Source organism: Grammomys surdaster, unplaced genomic scaffold (genome assembly GCF_004785775.1).
Source record: "Grammomys surdaster isolate TR1022 unplaced genomic scaffold, NIH_TR_1.0 136, whole genome shotgun sequence".
In the NCBI taxonomy this organism is placed as follows: domain Eukaryota; kingdom Metazoa; phylum Chordata; class Mammalia; order Rodentia; family Muridae; genus Grammomys; species Grammomys surdaster.
In genome coordinates, this window is record NW_021604594.1 from 10997557 (window position 1) to 11024094 (window position 26538).

General features: G+C 44.5%; 1 protein-coding gene across 4 annotated transcripts in view; it reads left to right on the forward strand.

The window, feature by feature from the left end:
• The window catches only part of Wipf1 (WAS/WASL interacting protein family member 1), a 104544-nt gene that overhangs the window by 52996 nt on the left and 25010 nt on the right, over positions 1-26538 (forward strand). Inside the window, exon 1 of one of the 4 annotated variants that reach the window (XM_028762886.1) lies at positions 3129-3213. The exons of the other annotated variants lie outside the window; for them this stretch is intronic. The gene's annotated coding sequence lies outside the window, so the exon portion shown is untranslated. Of the gene's footprint in view, positions 1-3128; positions 3214-26538 lie in introns of those variants that run through there. 4 annotated transcript variants of the gene reach the window in all.

A 26538-nucleotide genomic window follows, 5' to 3' on the forward strand; every position in this document is an offset into this window, starting at 1 on the left:
AGATGAGAAGTCCTCAGAGAGGAAGTGACTTGATTGAATTCCACAGGTCTGTGTGTGTTCAGAGTTCTCCCCATCCACTTCCCAGAAGCATGAAGTAAAACAAACTGGGGCGTTTTAGTAGTTCGGAAAGCATTTTGTGATTTTACATTATGCACCCAGCGGCATTGCAGAGTGGTCTTCATGATAAGCCTAAAACAATTGGAATCCACACATTTCAAGTAGATGTTCATAGGTGAGAAGATTCACAAACAACATGTTTTCCTTGGCCTCTGCCCCATACAGTGATGGGAGTCTTGGGGGCAATGCTACCTGTGGGCTAAAAACATGCTGATCAAACAGACCCCCAGAACACCTAACCTCTGCCGCACAAAAGCCTTTAGCCAGCAGCAGTATCTCAGTCTGTATGCTCAGATATAACTGGACGTGGGGATACTGTCAGGCAAATCCTCCAGAGAGATCTGAGTGAGAGGTTCTGCAGGCCTTAGAAGTAATCAGGACCCAGAAGCTGTGGCCACAGGACAGGGCACTGAGAAGAAAGCTGGATTCTATCCCCTCCACACAGGCCAGAGTGCTGCAGGGATTGAGGTCAGTTTCAATAGCAACATCCTCCCAAGGGAACATTAGGAGAAGCAATGCTCTCCATAGTTGGTATTGGTTCTTATTTGCCTGACGCAGAAATGCTTGTTATTAAACAGTCGGGATGTTTCAAAACCTGTTAGTGAATTGTTCACAGCTTCTGTTGTCTGAGTGAACAACAGAGTCCCCAAGACTTCTGTATTTTCACAGCTGAAAAGCCAGTGCCAGGCACTGCTCTGGAACCGAGTTCCAGCACTAAGACAGAGTCCAGTTATGAAACGTGTTGCATGTGTCCTCTGTCCTACCCCGAGAAAATGAGAACAAAGCATTCCTGTGAGCAAGTGACGAGATTTCCACTGAGGTCCTGGATGGCAGAATTGAAACCTGCAACCGTATGTCTAGCTGACTGCTTCTGTGGCACAGCCTCTGCCACAGAGCCCAGGCTATTCCACACTTGCTGGCAGAGTGGCCACAGCGGTCATGACTATGGTAGAAACAGAGGTAAAGCGCCACCCTCCTCTCCGGGGATAATTTAGATTATTCCTGTTTTCTGTGGCCCCGGTTTTTAAAAGATAAGAATTCTCCAGAAAAGCATTGATCTCCCCAGCTCTTGTTTCCACATTGCATTAGAGAGGTGGTTATTACTTCAAACTAGGGCTTGTTTGCTCATGAAGATTGCTGAGGCCCGCCTGCCCAGAGTAGGTAAAGCTCAACTCCAGGAGTTCCTCACTGGGGCCAAACATTTGCCTTTTTTCAGCTACAAGGGAAGTCTTCAGAGTTGGATATATTTCTGCATGGACCACAAACCCACATTTTTTTTTAATTTTTTTAAAAAAAGATCTCCCACAAACATAGTAAACCCAGATGATGGACCCTAGGGATGTGTGAAGAATGTTTGTGCCCATCCCCAAAGAACCCAACTAGCTTTTAGATGGTGTAAGATAGACTGTTTACTTCATAAGCAGGGGCTTTCAACCAGAAATCTGTAAATTAGATAGAGAAATGGTGCTTCTGGGGCTGGAGAGATGGCTCAATGGCTAAGGGTACTTAGCCACTCTTGCAGAGGACCTGGGTTTGATTCTTGGCACCCATGTGGCTCACAATTGTCTATAACTCCAGTTTTAGGGGATCCCGTGCTGCCTCCGTGAACGCCAGGCATGCATATGGTTCACAAACATACATGCAGGTACAACACCCACACACATAAAATAAAAAAGCAAAGAACTAAAAAGAAAGCTACACTCCTCTGTCTTTACTAGCCCCTAGGGATTTTGCATTGCCTTGACTTGTGAATGTATCCAACAAAGTGAGGTGGAACTCGGGCGCCCTTGTGATGTCATCTCCCGCAGAAAACTGTAGATGTTTTATGTCATCTACATAACACATCAGGTAGCAGGCAGCTTACAAGACAGTGTCCGGTGATCCAAATCCCTCGAAATTCAAGTTCATATATAAAACCCGTCCTTCAGACTCACTGTCTGAGATGTAACAAGCGTTTGTTGGTTAGCTGCCCTGCCTGTGGAACGGATTGAATGATTCACTTTGGTGAAGGGAGTACAGCAGAGAGGAGGGGATGCCCTTCTGAGATCAAGTTGCAGAGACTTCCGCTTTCATCCTCACTGTCTTGTTCTCTGAAGAAAGCCAACCACAGTGTCATGAACAACTATCCTATAGAGAACTAAATGCCACCGAGCCAAGGGAGGCGTTTTGCCAACAGCTGGGGGAGAGGGGGGGGGGATTGGGCTAGGGTGGGCGGAGACTGAAGCATGAGTAAGCTTGGAAGCAGTTTCTCAATCAGTCAGACCTTCAAATGAGATTACAGCCCTGACTGAAACCTTGTGTCAGAGGCACACAGCTAGGCTGTGTGAGAAGATCTCTGCCCCTTGGGTTCTGTGCTATAATGTAATGGTCTTGGTTTAAGTGCTCATGAGGTTCTGGAGTAATTTATTACACAACTGTAGATTAACTGGTGCATATTATAATGCAGACATCTCTATATATTGTTTATGCTCATTTCCACTTTGAAATGTGGAACATAATAGGCTATCCACTAGATCTTGTTATTCGATGCATAAGGAAACGCATACACTAATGTATAGCTAATTTGTTTTAAGCCGTTTCGATGCCGTAAAACTCCTTCATTGAAATTTCTCAGTTCTTAAAGTCTTCAGAGCTTATGGATAATTCAAATTAAAAAAATCAGTAAGCTAGGGCTGAAGAGATGGCTCGGCGGTTAGGAGCACTGGCTGCTCTTCCAGAGGTCTTGAGTTCAATTCCCAGCAACCACATGTGGCTCACAACCATCTGTAATGGGATCCAGTGCCTTCTTCTGGTGTGTCTGAAGACAATGACAGTGTACTCATATACATAAAAATAAGTAAATTAATCTTTAACAACAAAAAAATATCACTGAGCTAACTAACAAGAAGAAGTATTAGGAGGGCATTGGTAGGTGTTTCTGTCATGAGAGTTATAGATAGAAGTTGAATTTCCAAACTTACTCAGCTCTGAAAGCTCTGGAAGATGAATAAGAAGATGGTTGTTCCCTTGCAGGTGGGGCTTACAGCCGAGTGATCTAACAGCTGGTGGGAGCAAGTGCAGGCCAGCTAGAGCAAAGAACAGTCTGAATAACAAGCGGTAGGTAACAGTGTCATGGCTTGATGTAGGAGGGTAGAGGCATGGGGGAGGGGAGGATGTGTGCTCCTCTGAACTCTCCAACTGTAAAGAGGTGTCTGCCCGAGCTGCCTCCCTCCCTCCCCAGCACTGTGTGCCACAATCCCCCTGTTCGTGGTTTAGAAGATGATTTTGAGAACTATGGATAAGTAATTCTTTATTTAAATAATTATTAGTTAAAATATTTCCTAAGGGGAAAAACATAGTGCCATATGAAATTCAAGGCTGGAAGTGGTGGACCATGCAAACATGTCACCCTCTGTAGCCCAGGGGGTAGGGACAGAAGGATCAAACATTCGCCTTAGCTATATAAGACCCTGTCTCAAATAAAACAAAACAACAAAAACAAAAAAATCATGGATGTAATTTTACATTTTATTAAGATAGCACCCTAATATGTACTTAGATTTCTTTACATTCGATGAAAAATAAAAAGATAAAAAATACAAATAAAAATCTTATCCCATTACTGGTGGTTGTGAGCCACCACATGGTTACTGGGAATTGAATTCAGGACCTCTGGAAGAGCAGTCAGTGCTCATAACTATCTCTTCAGCCTTACATGACTTCTTATAGAGGATGACATGGTCTTGGAAATGCATTGTGGGTGATTCTATCACTGTGCTAACATCACAGAGTTCACTTATACAAAAGACGACTTCGCTAAACAGGATCCGACAGGACCATCATCATCTCTGAGGTCTTGTCCCTGACTGCAATGTCATTGTGTCGTGCATGACTCTGTTATTTTAGTAGTGTGAAATTGTCACAAAATTGTGTAGTTCAAATGTCTGAAGCTGGGAAATTATCAAGAGACTATACACGTCTGAATAGTGGGAGATGACCCGATCATCAAGGGGGCTGGAGAGATGGCTCAGTGGTTAAGAGCAAATACTGCTCTTCCAGAGGACCTGGGTTCAAGTCCCAGCACCCACATCCAGCAGCTCACAACCACTCCGTGGGTCTAGATCCAGAAGGATCCAACACCTTTGTCCTCTTTGGGTACCTTATTATGTTCACATATCTACACACAGATACAGACACATGTACATTACTAAAAATAATAAAAATAAATATTTTTTCAAAAAGGGAAATGATCAGCTGAAGCCGTGGATGGAATTTAATAAGGTTCCATCAAGGTGTTTTGTAACCTAGGAGGCCCAGTGTAGAGGGAAGGATTCCCTGTGCTTTTTGCCTCCTAAACTTCCAGTAAGGTGAACACACTGCCCCCTTTGTCTTCCCTTCTATAGCAGAAGGAAAGGGTGGGCAGTGAGTGACCTGAGGACCCATCAGGCATCCTCATTGTACCCTCATCCCCAAAATTCAATTCCATTTAATTTAATTACACAAATTCCAAGACCGAATGTCTTATTGGTGCAGAAGTCATCCCAAGGGTAGTGTCTAATTCTACAAAATCCAGTGTCAAGGCCATACTAGATATGGCCAGGTCACACTGAGATTGTGCTAGAAGCAGAGAAGACACATGGCATGTGAAGGCTTGGTACAAAGAGAATGTTGGCTATCTTTCAGGAGAGGGCAGTCATGCTGTGAGGAACGAACAAGAACAGTCCGACAACCCACCTGCACAAGGCCTGTGGGGAAACTCGATACTTCGTTAACCTAAAAAAACTAATTTTAAAAAAGAAAGATTTACTTGGGCATTAAAATATTTTAGATATCTTAGGTTACATAAAATGCATACTTGAAGTCAAACTTGTTTTGTGTCACCTTTTGAAATGTAGCTATGAGAAATTGCAAGTTTTGCCTGGCTTATGCTCCTCACAGACAATGCTGGTCTACCTTTACCCATCTGCAGAAAACCAAGAGCTCCCTCCTGTGGGAGGGTTGTGGCTGTAACCTGTGCTTATCTTTGGCTGTTTGCCCCTCCCTTGATCTCTGGGTTTGTGATTCCAGTGGTTTTCTGCACACACCTGGCAACTCTGTGGATCTCAAGCTCCAAGTGCACAAATTCCTCTTGTGTGAAAGTTGGCCCTGATCCTTTTTTACGGTTCTGATTGATAACTCCCGCTTCTGTGTCTTGTTATTTCTTACTGTTAAGTATTGCTCAGGTCCATCTCCTGTTTCCTACATCCTACCCCAGTTGAGACAAGCAAAGCCTGCCTGGACCAAGACACATTCATCTACTGTTTACAAAGTTTCTAGTCTTTCCTAGCACTGCCAGTAGAGTGAACTTGAAAATAGCCAGGGTAAATAGCTTAAATAGTTTCCATGGATTCCTCAACAGTTCTACATAAAGGTCTGAATTCCTGAACACTGCCTGGCCCTGGACACCTCTCCAGCTTCACCTTGAACATAGGTTTCTTCCCAGGGCTGTTGTTAGCCATATCTGACAGCAGCTTCATCCAATGCCTTCTCCTCCTACCTTGGGTTCCTCTAAGTGCAGGTGCAGTTCCTCCAGGAAGCCATCCTCTCCGTTGCTCGGTAGCATCTGTGGTACGTTCTGTATGCCTGTCACTGTCCAGGCAAACATGGCATGGTGCTTATGTGCCTTCCTCCCCACCTCTCTCCAGAGTGAGTTCCTCACTCCTCACCGTGGTAACTCTCCTCTCCTTCTACCTCAGTACTTGACACAGGAACTTGCCGTTATAGAAAGTGAGTAACAGCAGGTTGGATGAGAGTCCGGTGGATACATGCTGACTATGTTAATGGTGCAAAGAAAAAAACTAACTTGTAAATCCGAGAGGGATCTTGCTGAATAGAGTATAATTTAAGATGTTAACATTTGCTTTTCCCTATAAAAGAATTCTTTCTGATTTCGCACATGAAGACAAAGTAGAATTTAGAGCAAACTTCTTTTTTTTTTTTTTTGCAAATACATCTGTACAATCTTTCTTCTTGGTAACAGTGAACTGTTGCTTCCATTAGGTCGAAGATCCAACCTGGACTCAAGGAATGACTCTCAGTGCCTGAACCGAGACACCTGCTTCAATTTTGGTGCATTGGCCAGGCTACTGAACCTCTCTGAGTTTGCTTACTCTATTCATACATTTGGCTCAGTGGTTTCTAATGCAGTTTCTATTTTGAAATGTTAAAGCCTGTTAGGGCTTCCGGACTCCTGAAGTTGGGGACTTCTAGTCATGATGGGTTTGCTCTAAGTAATAGGTAAATACTCCTTCTGGTATATTATATATGAACATAGAGTTAAAATGTATGGGTCACTATTTTGACCCATTGAGGAAATCAATTAGGGTAAATATTTTCCAAAACTGTAATCTTTTGTTTTAACCATGATACTGTGTGTAGAACATTCATTTTATGCAGCCAGAGGGAGGGGGGAGTGTGAGCATTCCCAGCGGGTCATTTGCACTAAGCAAGTTTAAATTGTTCAACCTCTGACCTGGCATCTCCGTGTCTATCATTTATTCTATAGTGAAATACTAGCTGTGCACAAGTTTGTATATAGGCATTATTTTTTCACTCCTGGAACTTGCTTTGTAGATCAGGTTAGCCTCAAACTCACGCAAATCGCCTGCCTCTCTCTACCTCCTGAGCACTGGGGTTAAAAGTGTGTCTCCACACGCAGACTCTATAAGCATATTAGTGTCAGCATAGTTATAAAGGCAAAGTAGATCAAAGTGAATGACAGCAGGAGAATGTTAAGTAAAAACCTCTGCTGTCATTTAAAACTCACATTTTCAAAGAGCATTTAAGTAGTATGGAAGAATAAGAAAAGTAGGGCTGGAGAGACGGCTCCTCGGTTTAGAGCACTGACTGCTCTTGCAGAGGCCCCAGGTTTGATTCCCAGAACCTACTTGACAGTGGACAACTGCCAGTAACTCCACTTCTAGGGTTTCTAACTCCCCCTTCTGGCTTCTGTGAGTACTGCAAGCATGAGGTGCACGTATATAACATTCAGGCAAAAAACCTATACACATCAAATAATAATAAATATTAAAAAAAATAAAAACCTAGGAAGCTTTTGTGTCAAAAGATACTTAGGACCACATACATGAATAATGTTAACTTTAAAGTATTTGAGGCATATCTAAAACTAGAGGAAAATGCTTTCCAGAATTATCAGAGGGTGAGTGGGTGTCGTGGCTAATGCCAATAATCAGTATTTGGGAGGTAGAAGCAGGAAGATCAGGAGTTCAAGGCCTGCCTGGGATAGATAGCCCTGTCTCAAAAAAAAAAAGTTACCAACATTTATTGCTTCCTCGCACTACTGTAAAATATTTAAAAAATTTATTGTATCACCATTTTCCAGAGTAGATGCATGCTATTCTCATATTTTAGGAAGGAAAAAAGGCACGAAATGATTGTCAAAGGCACTATTCTGAGTGCTGTAGATGTGGGAAGATGGAGGATCTGGTGCCTGGTGTCTGGTACACTGGCTTGCAAGGGCCACAGACACCTGCAGTAACTGTTTGGGGGCAGTGGAAATCCAGGGTTGAATGGTATAATAGACTAGTGAAGAAAGAAGTGGCTGTGTGCCTCACCTCAGGTGACACCTTGCCAGGGTTCGTAAACGCCCGTGGGACCATCTTCAGCGGTGTCCTTTTTCAGAACAAATCCAGCCAGCTTTAGTAGGACACTGGGCCACCCCTTAAGCTCACACTGACACCGAATCCCAGGAGGGAAGGCCTCCAGCAAAGCCTGCACCATGTCTGTTACTGCTTGGCAAGGCTTGTTGTTGTTGTTGTTGTCTTATTGTAAGGCCAGGGTTTGAACCTAGGGCCTCAAATAAGCTAACGAGTACTCTACCACTGAGTTAAAGCCCTGGCCTCTTATGTGAATTTTAAAAAAGATTTTATTTACTTATTTATTTACTTTATGTATATAAGTACACTGACACTGTCTTCAGACACACCAGAAGAGAGCATCAGATCCCATTACAGATGGTTGTGAGCCACCATGTGGTTGCTGGGAATTGAACTCAGGACCTCTGGAAGAGCAGTCAGTGCTCTTAACTGCTGAGCCATCTCCCCAGCCCCCTTTATTATATAAAACTTTAAAGGCCCCTTTTAGAAATTGATTGAGTGAGTGAGCTCAAGATACAGTGCATTATTATGCAAAGTCAATATTTGCAAAGCTAGACCAAGGCGAAGTTTCTCTGTTTATAGCCTTTGGCTGTCCGAGAACTCACTATGCAGACCAGGCTGGCCTTGAACTCACAGAGACCTGCCTCTGTGGGTGCCGGAATTAAAGGTGTGCACCACCACACCCAGCCTCCTAAGTCCAACGTTTTTATTGAGGGATTTTCTTGTAAGGACGGGCAATAAAGGGGACAGGAAGTCCAGGACCAGCGCTAAGGGAGGTGCTTACCACGCTGAAGCCTGGGCTCCTGAGACATATCATCTAAGGTCAGATTCTTGCTATGTTCTTTGCCTTGTCTGTGCTACTACTCCATCACTGTCATCCTCAGCACCCCCTTCATCATCCTATCACACCACCACCACTATCATCATCACCATCATCACCACCACCACAGTCATCACCATAAACACCACCGTCAAGCGGTGAGATAGGAACTGATGACACTTCAAAGCACCTATGACACTCCTTATCACGTAGCAAGAGTTCAGTAACTGTCAGTTATTGTTGTTCTTTTTTTTTTTTTTTTTTGGTTTTTTGAGACAGGGTTTCTCTGTGTAGCACTGGCTGTCCTGGAACTCACTCTGTAGATCAGGCTGGCCTCGAACTCAGAAATCCGCCTGCCTCTGCCTCCCAAGTGCTGGGATTAAAGGTGTGCACCACCACTGCCCGGCTATTGTTGTTCTTAGTTATTGTTGTTCTTGGTTTTCATATCATAAGGATTGTTGAAGAGCCGGGTGCAGTTGGGTACCTAAGAGTCCTCCAGGTGCCGACATCCCTACAAAATAAATGCTGTCCTCTCTTCTGTCTTTGGGCTCACTGCCATTTTCTCCTCTTTCTCCCCTCTGCCCAAACTCCATAATTCTCAGTTCCTTCTTCTGAGACTAGGAGGAACTGGAGGTGTCTAGGTGTCCTTCTTCCTTCCTTTCAGGCCAGACCAGCTCTCAGTGTGAGCTCCATCCTAGTGTGAGCACCCTGGCCCAGGGGTCAGCTCTTTCCCAGTTGGCTAGGGCTGGAGTTGCTCTCACAGGGGAAATGAAGACACAGCACGGAAGCTCTTATGAATATAGAACTTCAATTCTGAATAGTCTTGGAGACTGTGAAAGACATTTCTGAAGGACAGAAAGCCATGGATAAGGAACAAGAGGAACTTTAGCATTTTTTTTCCATGAATACTGATTCATTTTCTAAGACTCGTTCGTTATTGTTAAAGTCCAAAGAGGAAGCTGTGTGACTCGGAACTGTGGAAACAAAAGAAAACCTCAAAGACATTTGCTGTGCTTGGCCTTTGTGGGCCCTACCCTTTCCTCCTCTGAAGAGTTCACCTTGCAGCCTACCTCTCTATTTGGCCTGTTCACAGAACAGCCAAGAAAAACGCAGTGTGCACACCACACCTAGAGATGACAATGAGCCTTCTCGTGCTTCTCTGGAACTGAGAGACCTGTGTGAAAGCTCTGCCGAGGGATGGTAACACTGCACGTAGAACTTCCCACAGGCTACATGTCTCTGTTTTCTGACACTGCTAAAGAACCACACATTTCCACTACTCTGGGCCTTCAGCGTGATAAGAAACCCATCTGTTTCGAAGTTAGACCACACTGGTCTGCAAGCTGTGTCTGACCTAAGCTACCGTGCCTCTGGTGCCAATGGCTCAGTGTCTGCAGGCAGCTGAGGACAGGCAGGTGGACACGTAGGCGGACTGGTGCTTTTGGGCTTGGAGAGGCCTTTGTTCCTCTGGGCCATCTGTCTTTTCCAGATGCCTCTGATTTGGTATTTCCCCTGGCCAGAGACTAGCATGGAAACACTGAACACAGTTCACTCTAGCCTTTAAGTGTTCTTTCCAGGGCACTCTAGAAGGTTCTGCTGGGTTTGACCAGCTGCAGAGGCTGGCTGAGTGGCGAGCCACCTAGAAAGACAAATGGCAGAAAGTGGAAGGCTTGGAACAGCCTTCACGAGTGCACCATGAACAGCCCAGCTTCAATGTCATAGCCAACCCCCGAAGAAGTGAACTGCTGTGTAACTGTTAGGATCAACACATGACCTGGGCCCTGAGTGTTTTTTAGTTAAAAACCCCATCAACCTCAATGACACAAAATATTAAACTTAGTCACCCTTTCCGTTTTCCCCTCCCATCCCCAAGGGACAAAGAGAAAAGAATGATCCATCAGCCATAAGGTCAGTTGTCTTGTATGACCAAAAAATGAAGAATTATTTGTATACTGCAAACCCTATCTGGTTAAATACTTCAAAAGAACAACACAAAACCTAGATTAAAAGCAGGACTTAAAAAGTGGCCGATGAGGCTCATCCGAAGTAAAAGTTTATTTGAAATAAATGTCAAATGCCTTTTTGTTGGGTGACACCTCTTTGCTTAGAAAAATAACCGCTTTTACAGAAAATGCTGCTTCCCAAAACCGATTAGAACACTGGTCTCTATTACTGATGTGTTCACCTCAAGATTTTAAGATGATGATGATGATGAGGAGGAGGAGGAGGAGGAGGAGGAGGAGGAGGAGGAGGAGGAGGAGGAAGAGGAGGAGGATGGTGATTGTCAGGGTCACAGCACATAGGGCTGACCTGGTACTGACTCTATAAAGCAGGCAGCCCCAAACTCAAGAGCCCTGCCTGCTTTGCCTCCTAGGAATTTAAGGCAGGTACCACAAGGTCCAGCTACAGATTGTTTTTAAATGAGCAAAAGTGAAAATTCAGTACTGGCAATTTTCAAGGTGGCAGTTAGATCATGGAGTTTTAGGATTCCTTCTCCTCTCTTAGCTCTGCAGGGAAAGTACCCTGGCAAGAAGACTCTGTGACCAGGTTTCAGCAACGGGAGACTATTGTGGGCTCAGAATGAGCTTCTGATTAGGAGCTGCCCACCTGGCTCCTGGAGACCAGAGTAGCATCGAGCCCACCTGTCTGATGATGAGAAGCCCTCTCAGACTTGTGTGGTTCTGTTTCCGCAGCCACACTGGGTAGATGTATCTTTTATTGCATCCTGACCTCAGGCTGGACAGCCTTGCCCATTTATTCCTTTAGCCCATAACAAAATTACTACATGAGCTGGACCTCAGCTTTCTACACGTGTGTAGCTGTGGCCAATGTAAACTGGTGTCTTGGGTTTATTTTGAATTGGAACTAGCTGAGCTGTTTATTTCCTTTAACCATACACAGATACTTTTGAGCTATCTTTGTATTTGAGGACTTTTCTTCCCATGGTATCTGCATACCACTTCCTCCCAAGTCATTGCTTTGAAAGAGTTTTGTACAGGGGGAGATTCCTGCCAGCTCCATATAGTGGTCACTGAGGGAGAGCAGAGCAGGCCTACCCTGTGTTTCTTGTTTGAGGATGAGTTCATGAAAATGATTTTTTGGCAATAAGATGGCTGAGGTCTCCAGGAAAAGCTGCACCTTGCTTCTGAGGCATCGGCCCTGTTGATGACATACAAAGATTTAGATGGGGTCGTGTTCTGCTTGACATCTGCCTGATCTGAGGAGTCCACACAGCGCTTTAGAATATGGTCCTTACTAAATTGTTGATGCTTCCAGATTCCCTGGTCCTGATACACTTTAGAATTGAAAGTAGGTGTGGTAGTTCACACCCATAATCCATCCCTGCACAGGGGAGGCAGAGGCAGAAGAATGGCTGTGAGTTTGAGGATATCATGGGCTGCAGAGTGAGACCCAGTTTGAGAGAGAGAGAGAGAGAGAGAGAGAGAGAGAGAGAGAGAGAGAGAGAGAGAGAGAGAGAGATCTTAAGTTTGAGTAAGATCATCCCCTTAGGTTTCCTTTTATTATTCTTTAAAATATTTTTGAACAGTAAGAGACCTTAATACTTTTAAATGTTGGCATGCCGACATAAACGTTCTTTTCCATAAGTTTATAAACTGCTTTTGCCGTGAAGAGAGTAACAGTGTATAATATCTTATGAGTAAATTCTAAGCTTCTATTTTTTTTTTATGCTTTCAGGAAGGAAAACAGAGCCAGAAGCTTAAAATGTATCAGCACAGCTTTTGTAGTGATGGTTATAGTATCAGATTCACGTGCTAAGATGTATTCTTTTCATGCACCTTCTTCTATATAAGAGACAGAGGAATCACCCTTACTAGAAAATGAACTCTAAGTAGGTTTTTCATGGGCTTTTTTTTTTTTTTGGAGTGTCATTTGTTTACAAACACCTGGTTCCAATAAAATGATACAAGATATCATTTGCTTCTCAAAAAATAAACTGTGCACTTTTTTTTTTATTGTCTTGGAGCGTGTTTGAATGAAGTGTTATGACATTAACATTGTCTAGTGCTGTTTTCATTCATGGTGCAGGTAGCATCCGTGAGTAGGTCTGGGGTTGAGAGAGTCACTGGTCTCCCACTGTCTGAGCTGTTGTTCACACTGCAGTCTTGTTTATCTCAGCATTTCTGAGAAATAGTCATCTACATTTTCAAAATAGTGGGATAGAGGAAGCAACGGGAGGAAGCTTGGCCTCAGCCTTGCTGCCCTCAGCTGTTGAGGGGAAGTACCCACAGTAGAGGAGTTTCAAAACTGAGCCTCCAGGTCTTGGGTGTGCCTGAGGGCAGAGGGCTTACGTAGCCTGTGGAGGATGAGTGTGATCCCCAGTATTGGAAGATGGAGGGTAGACTGTGGATGTCCACCATGGTTTCCCAAGCCCTGGGAAGCTGAGGCCAGAGGATTGCCAGGAGTACAAGGGCCATTTGTTAGTCATTGTGTTAGCATGCATCCATAGCAAGACTTTTTATCAAGGGCCGGGAGTGCTCTCATGGCTAATAGTAAGACCTTACTTATGTTAAAAGCAGGGAGGAAGATCATTACAGGCTATTAGTGAGAACCTGTATCAAGGGTGAAGGAAACAAGGGAGTCTCCTCAAGGCCTTTGGCTTCTGGGAAGAGAAAGCGTGGATGTGTAGGAGGTTCCGGGAACAGGGTAAGATTTCTCACTGCTCTCCACACCGCTTTCCATGAGTGCCCTGCCAGTCAGGGTTGGCTGCATGAACTCTTTTCTGAGAGGTGCCACATTTGACTGCAGCTTTATTCAGCTCTTTTCACTGGTGTCTTCCCAGTCAGGGTGGCATCACCTGACAGTGGCTGAACTCGGGCAGATTGGCAGGCCGGTGGCTTTGTTTCCCACTTGCTCAGAGAGACCAGGCCCTTGCTTAGGCCTATTTTCTCTGTCATGTGCTACCTCTGGAAACATCCACAGACAATTACTGTTCCTTCGTTTACCTTTCTGCCTCTTGGCCAGTGGCTCTCAGCCTTCCTAGTGCTGCAACCCATACAGTTCCTTGTGTTGTGGTGACTCCCAACCATAAAATTATTTTCGTTGCTACTTCATAACTGTAATTTTGGTAGTTATGAATCATACAGTAAACATCTGACATGCAGGATGGTCTAGGTGAAAGAGTTGTTCACCCCCAAAGCGGTAGTGACCCACAGGTTGAGAACCACTGCTCCAGACTAAACAGGTGGGATGAAACTACCATGAAGGACCATTAGTCATCTTCTCAGTGAGTCCAAGCAAGACCATGTCCATTGCAATGTAGGAGTCTGAGACAAGTGGCTCACCTTTCTTCTCCTGGACCATAACTTTCCTATTGGTTGGCAACAGTTCTCTTCAGGTGACATACAAGGCATTGAGCATGAAACCAGTTTGCCAGCATCTAATTTGGCTCAACCTGTAGGAAGCCGTTATGTCTAGGCTTGTGGGGGCACTCTTCTGTGCTAGTGGTTGGGAATTTAGGCTGGCACAGAGAGAATGGATCGATGTCAGATATCTGAAGTGGGGATATGGATATTTGGGAACTGGGTATGTATAAACTGAGGTAACTAATACTTAACGTCTTTCAAGTACCACACAAATCAAATTCTCCATTGCCTTGCATGTCTCCGATACCCTTTCACCCTCCTTATCTCTCAGCGTCCCTCTCTGCCCGCAGCCTACTCAGATTTCCTCCTTTACCAAGCAGCACCACCTGAGAGGCTCAGATCACTGATGATGTGACAGCTGCCGGTGCCTAATGCTGGTGTGTAATGTGTGCCAAGCACGCTGCCCAGGGGCATCTGCTTGTCTAATTTAGACATATTGAACATCTTCTCAGTCCAGTAGGGTAGACTATAAAAAGCAAAGAACACCCACCTTCATCTCAGGTTGTGACTTGGTTAGAACTCGGTAAAGAGGAAGCTATAAGAGGTCACTGTTCACAGATCATTAGAGTTGCTTTGAATGGCCCGTGCTCAGAAACAGACTTTGAATGACAGCTCTGCAATCCTGAGGGAAAAAAAAATCATACTGATTTTCCTTTTTCCTAAATAGTTTCATAATGGTAGACGAAGCTGGTGAAGATAATAGAAGCTTAAAGTGATTATTCTTCAGTGTTTCGGGGTTGTAATACAAGTTTCCTGGCTGAGCGTGTGTAGCATAAACCCAGGTGTTCCTGCATTTCTGTGGGGCTATGTGCTTAGGAATCTTATGTCTTCCTTCCAGCCTGGCACAGAGACCATTTCCACAGATGCCACAGTAAAATTTAACCAGACTTGCAAAATCAAGGTGGTCCAATTTATAAGCTCCCGAGAATAGCCACTGCCCACCAGGCCCAGTGGCTAAATGTTCCATTTTGGTTTTGAAAAAAAAAAAATCATGAAGCTTAGTATGAGAGTGCTTGTCTAGCATACATGAGGCCCTGGGATCGATCCCCACCACTGAGGGGGGAAAACATAAAGCATGGCACTCTGGGTAATATTTTGCTTCAAATAGAAGGAAATAAAAGATTAACCCTGAAATTAGAAAAAAAAATAACATTTAATTTTTAGAAAGATGTAATGAGAAGTGAAGAAATGCCAGACATTGTCAGTCTCACTGATAATCAGAAGTAAAATTAATGTAGCCCGTGTGCACAGTTTTTGCCTAATAAATTGGCAAAGATTAGTATAAATAATATATTGAAAGTAAATGTAACAGGCATGGGGATAGGTATGCTAGCTAAATTCTGTGGTATCAAAACCCTTAACGGAAACAAAGACTGTTAGTATTTTCCGCTATAGTCCTACTATATAAAGGTATTCTCTAGCATTCTGTCAGGAGCTGTCACTGGCCCAGAGCTCAACAAGTAGCCTAGGCTGGCCAGCAAGTGAGCCCCAGTGAGCCGCAGTTGTCTTTCTTTAGATCCTCACATCATCAGTGCTGGGGTTGCAAGCACACCACCATGCCAGTCAGGTTTTTGTTTGCTTGTTTGTTATTTTGTTGTTGTTACTTTTAATGTGGGTTCTGGAGATTGAGCACTGGTCCTCGTAATTGCAAGGTAAGCTCTCAACGGACTGAGCTTCCTCCCTAGCTGGGTGGTTCTCAACCTTCCTAATGCTTTGACCCTCTGATACAGTTCCTCATGCTGTAGTGGCCCCCAACCATAAAGGGTTTTTTTTTTTAATTGCTTCTTCACAATTGTAGTTTTGCTACTGTTGTGAATCTCAGTGGAAATATCTGATACGTGAAAGGATTTTTCAACCCACATAGGGGTTGTCACCCACAATTTGAGAAACACTGCCTTAGATGCGCCTTCCTCTTTAAGAAATGTTTAATTTATGTTTGTTTGTTTGTTTGTTTGGGGGTGAGTGTGTGTGTGTGTGTGTGTGTGTGTGTGTGTGTGTGTAGAGGTCAGAGGACAACTTGCAGAAATTGTTCTTTCTTTCCACCATGTTATCCTAGGTACCAAACTCAGGTTATCAGTTTGATGACAAGTGCCTTTACTTGCTAAGCCATTTAGCCAGCACCCGCACACACAAATAAAAGCAGTGGGACTTGGGAGATGGCTCAGAGGTTAAGGGCACGAACTTGGCAGGGGACCTGAGTTTGGTTCCCAGCACCCATGTGGTGAGGCTCATAACTGGCTGTAACTCCAGCTCAGGACTTCCAATGCTGTCCTCTGCTGCTGCTACTGTTAAACTGTGCTCATGTTGCACGCATGAGTGAGTCATGCTCTTTAAAATAATAGTATGAATTAAAGGACAACTTATTCCCGCTGACACCTCAGTGAGATTCTCTTATCTGTGTTGGGAGGGCTGGAGGCTCTCAGGATCCTGCAGGGGTCAAAGGCATATTTAGGGTTAGCTTGGGGACAAAGGGCAGACACTGGGACTTAGGAGCACAAAGGGGAGTGAACTCTTTCTCCTCCCTGTGACCCCTGTGTCCTTTGATTCAAGGACTAGCAACTGAAGCTGTACTTAAGTCACATTATGAACCAGACTTTTGTGGGCTAGTCCAGCAGTCTGTCGGCAAGTGGAAGTTCAGACAGCCCATGCCTACAGACCTCAGGCAGCGGTGACTGACTGAGCTGGAGTGCTGTACATTTGCATCACCCTTCAGGTGTGAACTGGAGAAGCCAGATGAGCTCAACCAAAATGTGGTGCTCAGAACTCTGAATTCATTTCACGTGCATCCCACCATCGGCTCAGATGTGAATACTGGCTCCTTGTAGGTGGAGAATTTGGTTTGTTTAACCATTCTAATATCCTTGTATGTAGAGCAACAGGGTGTGTGGTAGATGCAGTGCATGTGTTGAATGGAGGCTATGCACAGGTCCCCTCACAGTGTTGCTCACACAGGGGGCAGTGACAACATCATGTCACAGGACACTCGGTACTTCTATTCCTACACACCAAGAGCATCATGTGTTTAGCTAGAAGAGAAAGCAGAAGGACACTATGCAAGGTCAGGGCAAGAGGAGAAGACAAGGGCGGCTAGGGCCTCAAACTTAGAGAGGCTTATCTAGAAGAGGAAGCGTTGGTGACCAAGAGAAGCCATGGGACTGGGTCACGTTGTGGACAGAGGTGGAATTGATGTTGGGATAGTCTGTCACCACCGGCTTTGACCACGGCACCCAGACAACCGGTGCGTTGCCAGGACATAAATGCCACTCAGAAGCCAAGAGTAGGACCCAGGTCACGTTCTATCTGTTGTTTCATTTTGGTTTGTCTGTCTGTCTGTCTGTTTTAGTGAATGGTGGTGGGGATAAGACAGGGAGAGAGTGTTTAAATTGTCTTTTTCCCTCTCTTCTCTATGCTGCTGTATCTTCCTGGAGGTAGCCTAGAAAATATGAACCATGTGGTTTTTATACTGCTTGGTATTTTGTTATCCTCGAAGCTGTCAATATTTAATTGTAGCCATGGAGCTCCTTTGCACACAGCCACCAACTGGTCATCCTGTTGGAATGGACCGGAGACACAGTAAATGGTCCAAGACTTGGGTTGGACAGCTTCTGGATTGCAAGGGAAAGTCATTTGATCAATAGGGTGGGAGACCCTGCCAAAAATGGCGGAGTTGATCACCTTGGTCGCATCTTTTCTGACCTTTGCACACATATTTGGAAGCAGGAAGCATCTTCTGGTGTCTTTTTGGTAGCCTGACAGGATATTGATTCCACTGCAGACAGACAAGTCGGGAGGTTTTTTGTTTTGTTTTTTCAAGTTTCCCCAGTCAGTCATTTGGAGAACTCAGAGCAGCCAGAGGCAAAGGGAGGTACTTGGAGGGAATCTGGGGTCATCTGGGTAGAACAAACTCTTGTTTGGCAGGTCACAGAGAAAAGCAAAATGTGCTAAGAAGCAGGAGGAGAGACAGGGACCCTGTGAAGGGGAGCAGAGTGTGAAATCTCCTCTAGGTGGTGAAGAGCTACTGAGTTGCCAGCTGCTTCCTTAGACTAGCTCACCACCGGAAGCAGTGGCTCCTGCGCCTCACCCAGTGTCCACCATTAACAGGCACCCTCACCATCTTCAGAGAACTTCTTAGGTGAAGTAGCCTGACCTCATACCTCATTTCCAGTTTTCAAGAAAAGTCAGTGTAATCTTAATTGAAAGGGGAAATAAAAACAGAGGGGGTTTTCTTTTTCTTTCTTTTTTTTTTTCTTTTTGTTTTGTTTTTTTTGTTTGTTTGTTTGTTTTGGTTTTGGTTTTTGGTTTGTTTTGTTTTGTTTTGTTTTGTTTTTTTTGAGACATGGCTTTTTCTGTGTAGCCCTGGTTGTCCTGGAACTTACTCTGTAGACCAGACTGGTCTTGAACTCAGAGATCTATGCCCGTTGCCTCCCGAGTGCTAGGATGAAAGGCCTGCTCCACCACTACCTGGCTAACTTTAGTTTATCCGTGAACAAGTGCATCATCTTGGGTGGATGAGGGGGCACAACACGCAGAGCCAGTGGTCAGGCATCTGTGTGTGGAATCTCCGTGGATTCCATCGCAATCTCTATAGATAAACTAGCTAGAGACTTTAGAGACTGATCATCAGTGTCCTTGGACACATAATGTTTTTCTAACAGTGATGACAAGCTTTTGATAAAAATCTCATCAGACTTTTTGTTTTACAAGGACAGATTCTCAAAACAATAACTGATATTTATTTGGGAATAACAGACCACTGAAGGGGGGCTGTGACAGTGAACTGCAAATGTGTTCAAAGGGCTTTGAAAGCAGAATCTTCAAAGCCAAAAGTGGGGATCAATATCAGATATTTTGAAACAATATTCTAGCCACTGTGATTGATACTGAGAGTGGCTTCCACCAAGGCTGAAAGTTACCGGGCCGATGCCCTTGGAGAAGTACTTTTTCTACAAGGTTGCTGTGACCCCTGTGCATGCTGTGGGTCTGGTTAACCCACGTGTAATGGTTGCTGTCAGGTAACGTTTTCATAACATCCTAGCTTTATTATTTTTTTTATTTATTTTATGTATAAGTACACTGTCCCTGTCTTCAGACACACCAGAAGAGAGCATCAGACCCCATTACAGATGGTCGTGAGCCACCATGTGGTTGCTGGGAATTGAACTTAGAACCTCTGGAAGAGCAGTCAGTGATCTTAACCTCTGAGCCATCTCTCCAGCACACACACACACACACACACACACACACACATGGAGAAAGAGAGAGGGAGAGGGAGAGGGAGAGGGAGAGGGACAGAGACAGAGACAGAGATACTAGCTTTCCCCACCTTGTTGTTAGGGTTGACACAGTGATTCCTTCTTTTATTTTGACAACTTTTTCATTTCCTTCACAACCTAAACAAAGCAAGCCTTTTCACTGATGGAACACTTATACTTCTGGAAAGTCAAGCAATGAGCACAACCAGTGCTTCCAGACTTAAGGCAGTTCAGCTTCCGGGTTTTCAACTTCATGGCTGCAAAAGCGTCGTGCATTAGTATGGATCGTGCTTTGACTGCCAGTCCCCTGGGTACAATGCCGGGCGGTGTCAGCGAACCTCTGAGAGCCTCTGAAGGGCGAGGGGAAGCAAGCAATGAGCCATAGCAGATTTAGTTTCTACACTAGGATGTTTAGTTGATTGCATGTAATCTACTAAATGTAAATTTACAACTCTTTTTTTTAAAGTATATTTTTGAACTGATACATAAAACATTCTCACAGATACATATTGATGGAATGATGTCTGGATATCTGTAATATTTAAATCATTTAGACATGTCTCTCCTCAAACATCCTTTGTTTATGATGAAAACTCCCCAAATCATTCCTGTAACTTTTTGAGGTGCACAATATGTGTCTGTGACCTGCAGTCACCCCGTTGTTGCTTCTGTCTGACTGTAACTTATTACCGCCACACTATTTTCAACTTGCATTACAAGGTGGTAACCCACGAAATGTATGTAATTACTTTACACTTACATACACACTGGAGTTAAGGTCCTGGGTAAGATCACTATATGCATTTTTCCCACCTACATAGGTATCTAATAGAACATTTGAAGGGAACAGTACTGTGCTGAATGGGATAGTCTTTCATAAGATACAATGCAAATTGTCTCAATCCCAGGAAAGCCACTCACTATTGAACCTGCAGATGTTCCTCTGTTTCCTGCCTTCACAGAGCAGCTGGATCATCCTCTCTCAGGAAACATCACCAGCCAGGCCTGGCTTGTGAGCAGCCAGAGGACTCCAAGGGTCATCTCGGGTCAATGAACTTCTCCTGTAGTGTCTAAAGACATGATGTCAGGCCCCAGAGTACAGAGCTGTATGTGCCCTTTCCCCCTGGGATTCCAGGGAGGATTTCTGTGTCTTTATGGCTTTGTCCTCCAAGCGAAGGGATGAAGTAACTCCGGGCTACAGAGAAGGCTGGAAAGAACCTGGATTATCCTCATTCTAGAAATGATTGTAAGGGCCTTCTCTGGTCTTCAAACCATCTATAGGCAACCAAAAGGAATGTGTGTTTAGCCACATGTCAGTAGCAACTCCTGATGTATGTGCAGAGACTAGCCATGGCAGGATGTGGAGGGGGACTTTCCAATGGTTTGTTCCTTGGGCTGTAAGAAACCATTCTCTGTGCTTTGTATGGGTTTTCCCCTGGAGACACTTGTGCTGGAAGTTGGTGACCAACTGGAAATTTTTCACAGTTTAATGAGATCACTGAAAACAAGTGGGTGCTCTCAAAGGGCACATGCATGGGCTTTCCATGTTAAAAAAAAAAGCACATTTTTTTTTCCTACAAAGAAATAAGGTTAAGTGATGTTCTAACCTGGAGCTGTGAGGTTCTCCAGTGCCCTGTCTCGTGTGTTTTATAAGCTCTGTGATATGTCAGTTACTGTTCCAGGCAACTGGGGGAGACAGTATTAGACAAAACAAAGTCCCTGCCCTCAGCCATAGTGGCCACTGTAGAGGGAAAAGCAGATCATGTCAGTAATGCCTGCCGTGAGTGAGGTGGACGGCCGGGAGGGACTGTTCTTAGGGGAGGATTCAGCAGGCTCATAAGAGAGAGAACACAGAGAAGGTGGGAAGGGCGGGAGAGACAGACCCTGCTGAAGCTGGCAGGGGAGGGTCGGCCCCCCGCAGTCTCACACAACATGGAAGGAACTTAGACTTCACTTGCTATGATTGAAAAGCCACTGAACCCAGCACTTGGGAGGCAGAGGCAGGCGGATTTCTGAGTTCGAGGCCAGCCTGGTCTACAAAGTGAGTTCCAGGACAGCCAGGACTACACAGAGAGACCCTGTCTCGAAAAACCAAAAAAAAAAAAAAAAGAAAAGCCACTGAAGCTTTGAGCCCTTGGATTTCTTTTGAGTGTCTAAAATGAAACAGTATACCATAGCATGTCTCAACTGAGAGGTCACCTCCAGTACTGGGGTTGTTAACATTAACTTCAGGAAGAAGACTCGATGTCATTTGGCCACATGCCCAAGAATGCCTAGCCAATGCCCGGATTTCAGAAACGGCTTCAAACATGATGAAGTCTTCTTGAGAGTTTATAGCTATAGACCAGAATTGGGTCTAGGTGAGCTGAGACTGTCCCAGGAATGATGTGGTTTGAGCATGTGTGTTAAGAGTTATCATGGCAGAGAAGAAGACAGTGTGAAGGCGGGCCCCGCCCACCAGGCCTGAACAGTCTGTGCTAATAAGTAGGGCATCTCATTATTCTCTTACCTGTTTCTTTTTGCTTCTTGGAGTATTTCTTTTTTCTCTTGTTTCTTAGCTCACTGGTTGGGATTTTATTTTATTTTATTTTATTTTTATTTTTATTTTTATTTTATTTTTTTGGTTTTTCGAGACAGGGTTTCTCTGTGTAGCCCTGGCTGTCCTGGAACTCACTCTGTAGACCAGGCTGGCCTCGAACTCAGAAATCCGCCTGCCTCTGCCTCCCAAGTGCTGGGATTAAAGGCGTGAGCCACTACCGCCCAGCGGGATTTTATTTTTAAATTTTTTTTTTTTTTATTGCCACAATTACTAAAGTCTCTGATTTCAGTCACTAGTATCCCTTTCAGTAACTTTAATCCTTTTCTAGAAAGAACGACCTACATCCTCAACTATTATGGGAAGACTTCAGTGTCCCATTTTATCCAAAAGCCAAGAGATTATTTTGAGATGAACAAACTAACTTTTCTTTAACTCCATATCCAAGCAGGTTGGTAATGATTCGAGCTAACCCCTCCTACAGCCTCTAGTGGACTAAGAAGGAAATGGTCCATAGGCCCTGTTGCTTCTCACTTGCTTGTTTTTCTTCAAATATTGGAAAAGCAAGTGTGGTGGTGTGGAACCCTAACGTGTTCCTTGCTCAGCTTTAAACCCATCGTCTTGGGACCACTTGGGCTCTCCTGCCCCCACCCACTTGCCTTCATTTCCCTGTTACTTTGACACTAATCCAGACAAATCATTTCATTCACAAATATTATAGTATGAGTCTCTAAAAATTCAGGATTCCTTGTAAAATATAACAATTACAATAAATCTGAAATCAGGGCTATCTTCATATCATTAAATAGACAATCAGCATTTAAATTCTAGCTGCTCTGTGGATTTTTTTTTTAGTTTTTAAAGAGGCTTTTGGCTTTGTTTTGGTTTTGCTTTTTGGATTGGGAGCCTACACATTGCTTTTGATTTCTGTGCCCTTTAAGTTCCAGGCTTCCTTCTAACTCTTTCTGAATTAGCTTCCTTCTCAACCACCCCTCCCCCATGTTTATAATGTGCTGCGATACAGCCAGCACTGGCCCCATGGGTCTAGAATACCTCCCATTGACTCTACTAGATTCCGAAGAAGTCACATGTTCATTTCTGAACCTGTCACTGCAGCCAGGGAACCCCAAAGCAGTAATGAAGCCAGCTGGTTACTTGCTGTTCAGAAGTCACAGTAGAATTAGCCCGATTGCTACAGGAGCAATGATCTCTTCCCAAATCTGAACTCCTTACTCTAAGGAAGGGAGGGAGGATGCTGAAGAGCTCAAGACTAGCAAATAGACTGTTTACCTCAGACACACTGTTTCAAAAAGGACCCTCCCCCAGATAGACAGCTAATCCAGATTGCTCACAGGATAATCTGCTTCTCGCTAGTGAGATACATCCCAACAGATGAAAGCAGCTGTATTTTTTTTTTTTCAGAGAAGTAACAGAATGGCTTTGCAGAGACTGCAAGGAATCAACTTCTAGTGTATTCCAGACTTGTTTCCTGGTACAGTTTTACCTTCTGTCCCTGCTTTGTCTGGAGTGAACATATCAGGGAACACAGAACAGGATAGCCCAACATCCGAAGTATTTTCTGTTAGTTGTGTACTGTCAACAGGCTCCTTGTCTCGGTCATAGATTAATAAGTCACATTATAACTAGCCCACATTCCAAGGATTACCACTTCTACCCTTGAAGAGCTGGTACTAGCCTTTCCCCAGCATTAACCCAGCCAATTGCAAATACAAGGGTCACATTCAAAACTTTCCTCTAGTACCAGTTACTATGTTACTTACAACATCTGCACTAGCCTACTCAAAGTAAAATGTAAACACACATCTATAATTAGGGCTGTGTGCAGGCAAAGCTCAGCCCTCAGCTCAGGGCATCGGTACTTGCTTTGTCTTCACCCCAATTCCTGCTTGTGTTTAGTTTCATACCCAGGGTTCCAAAGGATGAGTGTGGCACGTCCAACCCCTGCATCCTCGCAGGTCATGTCCGGTCTCCTCCCACGCAGTTTCCTCAGTTCAGATTACCTAGGGGCCATCAGCAAAAAGAAGTCTGGAGATCTAAGTGTGTACGAGAGTGTGGGCAGCTGTGAACCACCTGTACTGCTGATGCGGTTGCTGTACATGCAGGTGCACTGAGGACATCTCTGGATCTGAGAGGGAGGGAGGATGCTCCACAAAGCAGAGAAGCACAAGGATTCAGGGGGACCTGGAACCCCCAGACTGCTAAGGCACAGCAGGAAAAAAGCTGCCATTTCTGTGCTAGTCTGGTTTATGTGAGAGTTCCAGGCCAGCTCACTTAGCAGTTATGAAATACTGCTAACCATACCATAACAGACATGGCCACGGGGCATTCTCATCAAGGCGACTCCTCAGCTGAGCTCCTCTCTTACCAGGCGACTCTTAGTTTTTGTCCAGTCAACAACTGAAGCTAACTATGGGAAGCTTGGGAAGGAATGTTGTATTACAAGAAATTCAAAGCCACTACTCATTGAAAACACCTACCAGGCCTGGGAATTAGATGCTGAGGAGATAACAGACAGCAAGACAAACAGGGTCTCAGCTCTCAGGGAGCTTAAATCGTGGTGAGGACAACCTACAAACAGGTCCAGTATCAAGTGATGGCATATGCTCTGCGAAGAGAGAGCAGAGGTGGAGCCGGAGGGCACTTTTACTAACAGCTGGACGATGACAGGACACGGGACAGAAAGGTCCAAGTGAGAAGATTTATAACTACAAAGCCCCAAGATGCAAATGAACTTGGTACAGTTAAGGATCAGAAAGGGCTGTGGGGTAAATCAGCATCAGAGTTTGAGCCAAGCTGTGGTGATGCACACCTGAAATCCAGCCCTGTGTGGGCTGACGGCAGAGGCAAGATTACAGCAAATTCAGCACCAGCCGGGATGACGAAGGGCTAGGAAAAGACATCTTACGGGCCTTTGTGGTGTAGGCAAGGTGTTGGAGTTTGTAAATGAATGAGAAGCTATTGGAGGGGTTTAAGCAGAAGAACAGTTACTGGATTCACATTCTATCTTACACAATGCACACCTCAAGTATAGTCTGTGTTGACTCTGTTTTCGGATTTTATTAAAGATGAAGTGACCCAGATTCTATATACCTGCTCTCTGGAGTTCTTGTGAGCTTCTGCCTGCTAAGTGACATTCTGCCTCCTTACTGAGCTTCACTAATAGACAGAAGAGCCTTGGAAAAACGTGCATAGGGAATAGTCTCTTTGTATCTCTCTGTGTCCGTGTCTCTCTCTCTCTCTGCCCTCTCCTATCTCTCTTCCTCTCTCTGTATGTGTGAATCTGGGGTGCCTAACAGTGAACTTCAAAATAGCTCCGTAAACATGTAGACAAGTTCCCATTGCCCATGTTCTCATTTTAGAGTCAGCTATAGTTAGACTTCCTCAAAGATTCACCCAAGCATTTAAGTGAGTTGATCATCCTTTCTGTTGCCCCAAGGGTTTTCAGAAGTGGATGCTGGCTGCAAGCCTCTGACTCTGCTGGGCCTCATGCCTAACGAGTCCTGTTTGAACACTTCCTGCACTAGGCCTGTTTTAGGCAGGAGGCCCTGTGTTCCTTCAGGCAGCTCCAAGACAGTAAAGCACCTTAGTCATTTTACCCTCGGATAGCCACTTCTAGGAACTAGGCCCATGGCTCAACATCGTGACACTTCTGCTTATTCAAGTCAACCCAGATCTCAGGGAATTTGAGTACTATCTTTTGAACTCAGAGCCCATCTGCCCAGCACCCTACAGTGTCAGTATTTCTGGTATTGAGGTGGAGCGATCATAAGCACCAGAGGAAATGTAGTACTCCTGGTCCCACTGCACCCTACGAGCGTCTCCTCCAACCACTGTCCACTGAAACTGTCCCTATCCTTTTCTCCCAGACACCCGCTCAGGTAAGGGAGTGTCAGAGTAACTTGGGGCTTTGTACGCCAGTGTCAGGATCCCACATTCACGGGTCATAATGAAGTTTTTGAAACATATCTCATTTTTCATTCTTTCACCTGAAGCCATTTTCTCAGTTACGTGGTATGTGTTGCAAAAATGAATGTGAATTTCTCAGCTGCATCAAGAGAAATGTATGGATATGTTATGCTACTCTGTATTGGCCCGAAGGCTGTGAAATCCTGAGCTATATTCCCTTGTCATCCACCTCAGAAGTAAGAACCTGCCTCTCTCTTCTGTCTTCACTCTGTCTGCTTCTGTCAAACATCTTCTAGCAGAGTCGATTTGTCCATAAGTATGGGGAGAGGAAACAAAACGTTCGGGTCTAGAAAACTGCAGGTCTACAGCGTCTCTGAGTCCCCTTTCTACTGACTTAGGCCCTGGTGGCATTTCCAAGCTTGCCTGCTGTGATGCACCCAACCTGTACCCCTCACCTGCATCCTGACTCTCTCCCCACACACTTGAACATTCTGCAAATGAGGGAGGCTCACTTAGGCTAATTCTCGGCGTACTTAAGGGCTTTTATTTCTTCAGTGACTCTTCTCAATATTGCTAAATGAAATAGTCAGAATTGAGGGTTGTGCTTTCTAATTGAATTCTTTTGAAGAAATCTCAAGTTCCAGAGTAATTATTTTTGTAGAGGTGTTGGGGGTGGGGGTGGGAAGCTGTTAACAGGAGAGAGGCACAGAGATCCACTTACCTATGCATCAAGTGGCTACATTCTATCCTAAAGGAAGGAGAAACTTTTTAATTTGGGTGTTTTTCATTGCTTCTTAAGTAAAAACCAATCTAGTTTCTTTTTCTATAGCGAAGGAGGAAGGAACAAACGAGAAATTAATCAGGCAGG